This window comes from Rosa rugosa, chromosome 4 (genome assembly GCF_958449725.1).
Source record: "Rosa rugosa chromosome 4, drRosRugo1.1, whole genome shotgun sequence".
Classification (NCBI taxonomy): domain Eukaryota; kingdom Viridiplantae; phylum Streptophyta; class Magnoliopsida; order Rosales; family Rosaceae; genus Rosa; species Rosa rugosa.
In genome coordinates this window covers 19437326-19447636 of record NC_084823.1, presented here as the reverse complement: position 1 = coordinate 19447636, position 10311 = coordinate 19437326, and the positions used below count along the sequence as shown (strand labels likewise).

General features: G+C 39.0%; 1 long non-coding RNA gene across 4 annotated transcripts; it reads left to right on the top strand.

The window, feature by feature from the left end:
• Positions 1-8069: 8069 nt before the first annotated feature.
• LOC133707050 (uncharacterized) lies at positions 8070-9947 on the top strand. Of its 4 annotated transcripts, none has more exons than XR_009844880.1 (3): positions 8070-8414; positions 9152-9617; positions 9765-9947. It is a non-coding gene; the product is annotated as an uncharacterized LOC133707050 (long non-coding RNA). The 4 variants fall into 4 exon arrangements; XR_009844881.1 differs by lacking the exon at positions 9765-9947 and adding an exon at positions 8484-8599 and having other exon boundaries at positions 9152-9741; XR_009844882.1 differs by lacking the exon at positions 9765-9947 and adding an exon at positions 8472-8599 and having other exon boundaries at positions 9152-9741.
• The last annotated feature ends 364 nt before the right edge of the window (positions 9948-10311 follow it).

Sequence of the window (10311 nt, the reverse complement as noted above, 5' to 3'; positions counted from 1 at the left end):
TTAATAATTAAGCCAATAATATATTTGGCTTTTGCTTTACGATTAATGATCATCAGATCATCCACTTTCTTTCTGCTTCTTCCCTCACCATTTTCGCACCAACAATCATCCACCTACTCTCATATCCATTTCTTCTCTTCCTCTCTCTCTTTCTCTCATATCTGTCTTTTCCTTTAAATCATTCAATCATCCATCCAGCTTCCATTCATTCTTTTTCCCACCCAGAATTCTTTCCCATTTTTTATGAAAATTGATTCTCCACTTAATTAACCCGTTCTTCACATTCTTGATTTCACCCTCAAATTTTTGTTCTTTGGGCTCCATTGATTAGTGGGTATCTTTCAGATGTTGCAATGTTGTATCAATATTGTATCTTTAAGGGCAGTCATTTGAGCATTGTTCTAGACTTCTACGATTTCAATTAGGATTTTGGGGTTTTTTTTTTATACCCATTATGGGATTTGGTGGTTCTAAAGATTGCATGCAAAAGTGGAGTCATCAATGGAATAGGAAGCATGGGTCGGATCAGCGATGAGATATTTGAGTTGCCCAGAAGATGCACTGTTGCTGACAGTGAGGGAGAGCAGCACTGCGGAGGGCCGGTCATGCGGCGGTGGTCGGAGAAGGTTGAGGAAGATGAAGATGAGAGATGATCGAGATATGGAGATGAGAGATGATTATGCTGGTTTAATTTTAGAACCTCCGTGTTTTTTCAGCTTTCCGCAGAAGCCATTTTCAAAAGCTACGATTTGTAGCTTCTGATAAACTCGATTGGGAGAAGCTAAAATGGACCAAAAGCAGCTTTTTAGGATTTTACCAAACACCCTAGATTAAACTCGAAAGCGCTTTTGGTCTCAAAAGCAGCCCAGGAAGCATTCCCAAACTAAGCCTTAATTCCTCTATATTATTATTAACTCATACAAACCCACCTTTGCAGTTTCCCCTAATTTTGGCACACCCTTCTCTCTACTACTCCTTCCTACTCTCTGCTTCTTTCTCTCGATCGCCCAACCATGTCGAGCGTCGACACTGAGCACAGTGAAGAAGAGGAACCCCTTGCCAGAGATGACGATGACACCAGAGCCCAGGTCGCTCCGATCGTCAGGCTTGAGGAGGTCGTTATTAACCGTAGCGGAGATCCCGAGCCTAAAACCTGTCAAAGCTGAAAGCCTTAATTCTCTGATTCTGAAAGCTAGTGAGGATAACGACTACGATTCGTAAGCGGTGGACGGTTAGAATTGGAAAGGCAGACTGTGAAAGCTGTAATTGTGAACTTCGAGCTCCATTTCTTTAGTTTAGAAGGACATCGTCGAGAGGGGGAGTGTGTAGAGGAAGAAGACAAGAGGTGGAGAAGGTAAAAAAAATATTTTAAAAATAAAAGATAAATAGGTTTTTTTTATTATTATTGAAACTAGGTAAAATGTCAGATATATGGCAAATTAGTTGTAAGACATCGGAAATTTGTTATTAATTCCTAAATGTTTCCTGGGATTAATAAGGTGTTCGTTTGTACGATTTCGTGGTTTGAGGGTGGAGTGGAGTTATTTTCGGACGAATAATTATTCGAAGTGCACGTTTTAGGGGGTTACGAAGTTTGACTTTTTATACGTTAGGATTCTGTGGAAGCTTCCTTCACGGAAATAGTAAAGTGCGTCGATACGAGTTCGTGGACATACGGAATGCCGAAATCGGAGTTCGTATGAAGAAGTTATGGCCGTCGGAAAAACTTTCCATTTTGGTATATATGGGATTTTTCCGGAAAAATATCAGAAAAATCTGACTTTCCATTTTGGGAAAGTTTTCTCTCTTCTCTCTCCCGAGCCCAGTTTCGCCCTCTCCCTTCGCCGGCCGATTTCTTCACCGTCCGGCCACCAATCGGCGCGATTCCAAAGGGAATCCTGCTCGCCTCAGTCCCCTCTACACGTCTGTGGTGGTGATTCGTCGTGGGAAGCACCGTACACGGCGGTACAAGGCCGAGAAGTGGAGCTGCCGACGTTGAAATCGCCCCCGTGGGTTCTCCCCCCTCCGGCCACCATAGCTCTTGATCCTTGAGGGCTTTTCTAGCCCAGAAGACGTAGATTCTATACCCAAGACGGCTTGCAACGATTCAAATTGTGGAGGTCGAATTTTGAAGATTGTGATTCTAGGGTTCATCGAGTTTCAGAGATTGCGAGGTAATTTCCGGCCATATGGCTTCGATTCAGACTTTGTGCTAGTTATGAAAGTTTCAATTGGAGTTGAGATGAGGAACTTTGATGTTGGAAGTTTTGTCAAATTTTGACTTTGGTTTTGTGGCGGTGCCGCCACTGTGGTGGTGGTTTCCGGCCACCTCTGGGGCAGTTTCTGCTCCTCAGTGCCATCTACTCGTCGATACGAGCATTTCGATATATAGTTTGTAATTTTTGGAAATCGTATGAGCATGTTATGAATTTTCCAAGTTTTAGGGTTTTCGGTTCGATCGGTTTTCGATCCGTGAGGACTCGGCCGTCCAATTGACTTGTAGTTTTGTTATATTGATCGTATAAGTATTCCGGAGGCCTCGGGTGGTCTCGGATGAAGTTTCGCCTCGATTGGCATTACTTTTAGGGATTTTAGTTCAACGGGGGTTTGAACTTTAATCGTTTTCTATCCGTATACTAAGTTGTGATGCATTTTACTTAGGTGATTGATGGAGTGTGTTCTGTACTTTATCTCGGCTGTAAGAGAAGACGCAGCGGGATTTAGAGGTGAGTAAATCTCACGTGGTTCATTTACGAACGGATTTATTTATTACTCAGAATTACTTGTTTAATTGTTAAATCATTTTAGAAACAAATTATTTGTTTTAAAATATATGAACTTGATCGACAATAGTTCATGGGTAGGTGAAAACAATGTTTTGATATAAAATGATTTTCGAGTAGTTAATTTATAAAACTATAGTTGGTATTAGTGGTTATGTAAGACCTCAGAAATTTGTTATTAATTCCTAAATATTTCCTGGGATTAATAAAGTATTCATTTGTACGATTTCGTGGTTCGAGGGTGGAGTAGAATTATTTTCGGACGAATAATTATTCGAAGTACACGTTTTAGGGGGTTACGAAGTTTGACTTTTTATACGTTTAGATTCTGTGAGAACTTCCTTCACGAAAGTTGTAGAGCGCGTCGATACGAGTTCGTGGACATGTGGAACGCGAAAATCGGAGTTCGTATGAAGAAGTTATGGCCGTTGGAAAAAGTTTCCATTTTGGTTAAATAGGAAAAAAATCCGAAAATATCAGAAAAATATCAACTTTCCATTTTCGGAAAGTTTCTCTCTCCCCGAGCCCGATCGGCCTCCCACTTTCGCCGGTCGATTTCTTCCTCCTCTGGCAACTTTTTGCTTCTATTCCAAAGGGAATCCTGCTCTACTCAGTCCCCTCTACACGTCTGTGGTGATGATTTGTCGTGGGAAGCACCGTAGACGACGCTACAAGGCCGAGAAGTTGCACGGTGGAGCTGCAAATCGCCTCAAATCGCCGGCCTTGGTTCTCCCAGCTCCGGCCACTTTAGCTCGAGTTCTTTGAGGGCTTTTCTTGCCCAGAGGACATAGATGTTTCCCTCCAAGCGGCTTGCAACGATTCAAAGTGTGGAGGTCGAATTTTGAAGATTGTGATTCTAGGGTTCTTCGAATTTCTGAACTTGGGAGGTAAATTCCGGCAAAATGGATTTGATTCTGTCTTTGTGCTAGTTATGAAAGTTTCAATTGGAGTTGAGATGAAGAACTTTGGTGTTGGAAGTTTTGTCAAATTTTGACTTTGGTTTGGTGGCGGTGCCGCCACTGTGGTGGTGGTTTCCGGCGGCTTCCGGCCACCTCTGGGGCAGCTTCTGCTCCTCAGTGCGATCTACTCGTTGATATGAGCATTTCGATATATAGTTTGTAATTTTTGGAAATCGTATGAGCATGTTATGAATTTTCCAAGTTTTAGGGTTTTCGGTTCGATCGGTTTTCGATCCGTGAGGAGTCGGCCATCCAATTGACTTGTAGTTTTGTTATATTGATCGTATAAGTATTCCGGAGGCCTCGGGTGGTCTCGGATGAAGTTTCGCCTCGATTGGCATTACTTTTGGGGATTTTAGTTCAACAGGGGTTTGAACTTTAATCGTTTTCGATCCGTATACTAAGTTGTGATGCATTTTACTTAGGTGATTGATGGAGTGTGTTCTGTACTTTATCTCGGCTGTAAGCGAAGACGCAGCGGGATTTAGAGGTGAGTAAATCTCACGTGGTTCATTTACGAACGGATTTATTTATTACTCGGAATTACTTGTTTAATTGTTAAATCATTTTCGAAACAAATTATTTGTTTTAAAATATATGAACTTGATCGACAACGGTTCATGGGTAGGTTAAAACAAAGTTTTGATATAAAATGATTTTTCGAGAGGAATAATTTATAAAACTATAGTTGGTATTAGTGGTCATTCCTGCGTGAATGACTACGTATATATATATTTACGTGGAATATATATATGGATGGTGTGGCGTTGTGATATGTATATGTTTGATGGTTATATTGTTGAAAGCGTGAATTGAAAGTGTGATGTGACATTGTGAGTCATGTGGGATTTCCTTAAAAGGTTTTGTTCTGAGGGCCAAGTGGTCCGAAGTCCGAAGGTTATAAGTGGTAACCTGGGTTTTGCTCTGAGGGCCGAAAGGTCTGAAGTCCGAAGGTTACAGTGGTAAACCTGGGTGTAATGATACCGGATGCTGTCTGCAGTTGTACTTCTTGGGGGATAGCTTGTGTTATGGCACTCAAGGGTACATGCTGTCTGCAGTTGTACTTCTTGGGGGATAACTTTGTGTTATGGCACTCAAGGGTACATGTTTTTAAAAGTGAGTTCGGGTGGATTCTTTCCTTTATTGTCCATTGAGGGACTTGAGTTCTTTCTAGAGTGTGGAGTTGATTTCGGTTTTATTTGAATTGTTTGTTTTTATGTAATCTCCTGAACTAAGTTATATGCAGGGATTACTGCTTTTTGTATTGTTTGTTTTAATGTAAATTCTTGAACTAAACTTTATGCAGGGATTTATATGATTTCCATTGTTTGTTTTTAATGTGATCTCCTGAACTAAGTTTCCATGCAGGGATTACTATGAATTCTTTTGTTTGTTTTCATGTGATCTCCTTAACTAAGTTTCTATGCAGGGATTATTGATTTTGCTTAATTTTTATTGTGGGTACAATTGTGGGTTGTGATCTGTAGTGATTGATAAATGAGTTGGGATGACATGATTTTGGTAACCGCGTTATGTTGGGGGAAATGAATATGATTTCCTGGTTGTGCCGTTGAGGCAAAAGAATAGTGATCTAATAGATTGTGGGGACGTAAAATGAATTGAGAGACAGAACATGTGGGTTCTTAGTTGGGTTAAAATTGTTGAGCATGTTATTGATTAATTTGAACTTGACGTTTTGTTGTGATAATTGCATATTGTTTTTGTTAAGCTAAGATGGTGAAAACATGTATTTTGTGGAATTAAATGTTGTTGCTTGAATTAACTCACGAGTTGAGAAATTATAAGCATGCGTGACGTGAGTCATTTTAATTGAGTTTACTCATACTGGCTGAAAAGCTTACCGGGTTTGTTTTGTTCATTCCCGGTGCACTATTCTATGGTGTAGGGGTTTTCGTGCAGGTTTGTATATCGATTATTCATTATCAAAGCTGAGGTATACGTTCGATGGCGTGGACGTGGAAGGGTGCTCTTTGTTCTAGTCTTCCGCTGTGTTGTGAGTGTGGAGGGTGCGTTTACATATTGAATTATTATTCGGTTTATTTTGTAAACACTTGGTGATGTGATATTTGACTCTACAGAACGAGTCGGTGTTGACATTGTGAGTTCTGTTTGTATGTTGCTTTGTTTTAATGAAAAATTTTCTAAGAGTCTTCTTGTAATTGTTTGTTCTCGCGTTTCGGATTTGAGAATTCCTTTATTCAAAATTCGGGGCGTGACAGGTCATTCCTGCGTGAATGACTATGTATATATATATTTACGTGAAATATATATATGGATGGCGTGACATTGTGATGTGCGTATGAACTGTGAATTATTCAGAATGTGGTTTTGTGCGTTTACTCTTTGTGGAAAATTCATTATATCAGGGGCTTGATGATTTGTCGTGTTGAAAGAGTAATTGAGTTGGGGTAACATTTTGAGTCATGTGGGATTCTTTGTAAATGTTTTCTGATCTTCGGATTTGGAGTCACTGTGGGTGACCGTTTTCTGATCTTCGGATTTGGAGTCACTGTGGGTGACCGTTTTCTGATATTCGGATCTGGTGTTTATTTGGAGTTGATGGGTGATCATCTACTTTAGTCAGAGTCGATGGGTGAACATCGACTATCGACTTTAGTTTGGAGTTGATGGGTGATTATTGACTTTAGTGTGAGTTGTTTGACTTCTTCATTTATTTTCCTTTTCCTTCTAATTGTTGAATTTTATGTGATCTCCTGAACTAAGTTATATGCAGGGATTACTGTCTTTTGTATTGTTTGTTTTAATGTAATCTCCTGAACTAAGTTATATGCAGGGATTACCGTTTTTTGTATTGTTTGTTTTAATGTAAATTCCTGAACTAAACTCAATGCAGGGATTTATATGATTTCTTTTGTTGTTTTCATGTGATCTCCTGAACTAAGTTTCTATGCAGAGATTACTGATTTTGCTTAATTCTTATTGTGGGTACAGTTGTGGGTTGTGATATGTAGTGATTGGGAAATGAGTTGTGAGGTCATCGTTTTGACAAATGCTTTATGTTGAGGGGAAGTGAGTGTGATTTGTCGTTGTGATGATATGATATGATATGAACTTGACGTTTTTGTTGCGATGATTGTATATTGTTTTGTTAGGCTAAGATGGTGAAAGCATGTATTTTGTGGAATTAAATATTGTTGCTTTAATTATCTCACAAGATGAGAAATTATAAGCATGCATGACGTGAGTCACTTTAATTGAGTTTACTCATACGGGCTGTAAAGCTTACCGGGTTTGTTTTATTCAACCCGGTGCACTATTCTATGGTGTAGGGTTTATTGTGCAGGTCAGTGTAATCATCATCGAAGCTAAGGTTTTGTTACTGTCGTAGCTTGGACGTAGTATGGTATCTTGGTTCTAGTCTTCCGCTGTGTTGTGAGTGTAGAGGGTGCGTTTACTTACTTATTGACTTATTATTCTGTTTTATTTGTAAACACTTGGTGATGTGATATTTGACTCTAGAGAACGAGTCGGTGTTGACATTGTGAGTTCAGTTTGTTTGTTGCTTAGTTTTAATGAAAATTTTTCTATGTGTTTTTCTTGTGCTTGTTAAGTTATTGCGTTTCGGATTTGAATTTAATTATTCAAAATTTGGGGCGTGACATTAGTCTTTTTACCTTCATTTTGTGTCTGTCACACATGGTAAAGTCAACGGCGCCGTGACAAAAAAATGGACGGAAGTACAATGTTGATAAGAAAAAATGAGTCCATATATCATGTTGATAGCATTATAAGTTCGGGTATTATCTTAAAAGTCTTCTAAGTGTCCAAACACTATTGGTGAAAAAACCCAATGAAGAATATGTGTGTCATAGTTAAAGCAATTTGTGCTGCTTTTAGGTTATTAGATGATAAAATAATTGTATTTGCATGTGTTTAAAGTAATTTCAAATATGTATGTTTTAGATATATAGAGTGCTGTATGATTTGTATAACCAAGAGTTACGCCCCGTACCTAAAACTACCAGTTTACTGGTTATTTGGACACTAAACTACTAAAATATTACTTTTTACCTTTGTTTCGATCATTTAGGGGGAGCTCCAAAGTTGACTTTTTCTTTAATTTATTATTCGAGGAAAGTTTCTTTATGAAAGGCTTAGAGCACGTTAAACTAGGACATGCGACATACTAAAATTGGATTTCGTATGAGTAAATTACGGTCTACAGAAATTTAATTATTTTGTTAGAGTTTTTCGAAAACCATTGTAGGGGCAATCTCGATATTTTCCATCATGTGTATTTAAGGACATAATCGTAGTTGCTTTGGGGGGGGGGGGGGGGGGGGCGCTTTCCTCGGGCCGAAAATACTCTTTGCCTAAGTTTCTGACTCAACCTGACCTGAGAACCAGACCCGGCTGGTCCTCAGTTCTCTGGCTACCACTAGTCGGAGAAGGACGGCCTCAACCTCCTCTTTCAATGCTTGTCCCTTTCTAGCTCAAGTTCGTAACTTGTAGAGAGAAATGAGGCCAAGAAGCCAGCAAAATCGCACGTCGTTAACCCAGTTCGATCTCCGATATCCAGCCGTTTCATGTGACACTAACACTTGGGTCTTGAAGCCCTTATCATGCTCGTTCCAACCACATAAGTCTTAGTCGTCGATTTAAGCTGAGGAGGGAGAATCAAAGCATGAAGGTAATTTTTGACTTCTTTGCCGTAGTTACAGAAGTTAATATGATTATTGTGATAAAGGTATTGGTATAGGTTACGCCCCCCGATGTGGGGTTGGAGTGTCAGCGCGTGAGTCCCACTCACAACCACTTTTTGCGACGAGTGTGGGCGCATGAGGCCATCTCATGCCGTATAATTTAGCTTTTGAGGTAGAGCTTAATTTGAGGAAGCTATAGATATAATTTGTTTAACAAGTTTTGACTGTTTGATGTCGATCAAAATTTTCTAGATTTTCTATAATTTCAGGTTTTGATTTGTGACGATCCAACCGTTGGATCGTCCTAATTTTTTTATTACAATGTTAGAAAATATATAGCTTACGAAATCCTTTAAGTTTGAGCCGATTCCAATGTGAATTTGGGATTTTTGACAAATTGTTAAATAGGATGTTTCAAGGTTTCATTTTAAATTCGAATATTATTATTTTTGACGGGAGTGATGGAATGAGTGTTAATTATGATATGCGACCTCTTTGAATGTGATTTTGTACTTGATTCACAAACTTCTATAAATATTCAGATAATTTTAGTTGTGATTTATTGATTATCAATGAATTTGTTGAATTTGAACCTGAGTATGATTTGGGATAAATGGTCTAGATTGCATATTCGTTATGATTTTCAGATTTTGGTAGGATTATGGATGTCAAAATTATTGATCGAGTTATTTTACATTTGTGATATGTGATTGATGAAACTAAGAGAGAGGGGATGGGCCAGTGGTCTCAACTTGTGACGCTAGAAGAGAGGAGATGGACTGGTAGTCATAGCTGGAGATGAGACACCAGAAGCGAGAGGATGGACTGGTGGCCGACGTTGTGGTTGTGGCACCAGGAGAGAGGGAACAGACTGGTGGTCGATATGATTATTGGTATGAGATATGTATGTTGTTATTTGAGATATTTATGATTGATGATTTTGTGTTGTGAGGGGTGCGTGTGTATGTGTGTGTAATTGAGATCTGAAGGGCTGTCACCCATTTTGATAATGATCGGCTAGCTACTTCACTCTGTCTCTCTCTTCCTAGCAAGAGGAAGACAACGGGGTTTCAAAATCTAGACTGGTAGTCATAGCTGGAGATGATGCACCAGAAACGAGGGGATGGACTGGTGGCCGACGTTGTGGTTGTGGCACCAGGAGAAAAGGAACAGACTGATGGCCGAAATATGTATGTTGTGATTTAAGATATTTACGATTGATGATTTTGTGTTGTGAGGTGTGTCTGTGTGTGTATGACTGAGATCTGAAGGGTTGTCACCCATTTCGATAATGATCAACTAGCTAATTCACTCTGTCTCTCTCTTCTTAACAACAGGAAGACACTGAGGTCTCAAAATCTTCTTATTATACCCTAAACAGCTTCACGCACGAACAGTTGTCGGTAACCCAATTACCTGGATCCGATTTGTCTTTTTTTTTTTTTTTGGATTAAATTCAGTTTACCCCCTGAGGTTTGGGAGTAATTTCATGTTAGTCCCTGTCCTCTCAATTTAATCAGTTTACCTCCGAGCTTGTCAATTTTCCTCAACCGTGTCTAATTTCCCAGATTCCGTCTAAATCAAACGTTAAATCTAATGATGGGACCCACTTTCAGGGTTAAAATGGTCATTTCATGACCAAAAAGGCCAAAAAAAAAAACTTTCAGGGCTAAATTTTATTTTTATTTTTATAACATATGATTATATAACTAAAAATATAAAATGTATTATAATGTTTGAAAAGATTATCAAAAGAGTCAAACCTGACCATAATTCATTAATTCATAACTCATACGTTCATAACTAAATGACTTGTCCAGTTGTCCATCAGAGCATCAGTCAATATCAATAGCTATCAATCCTATGATTCCTAATTTCCTATCA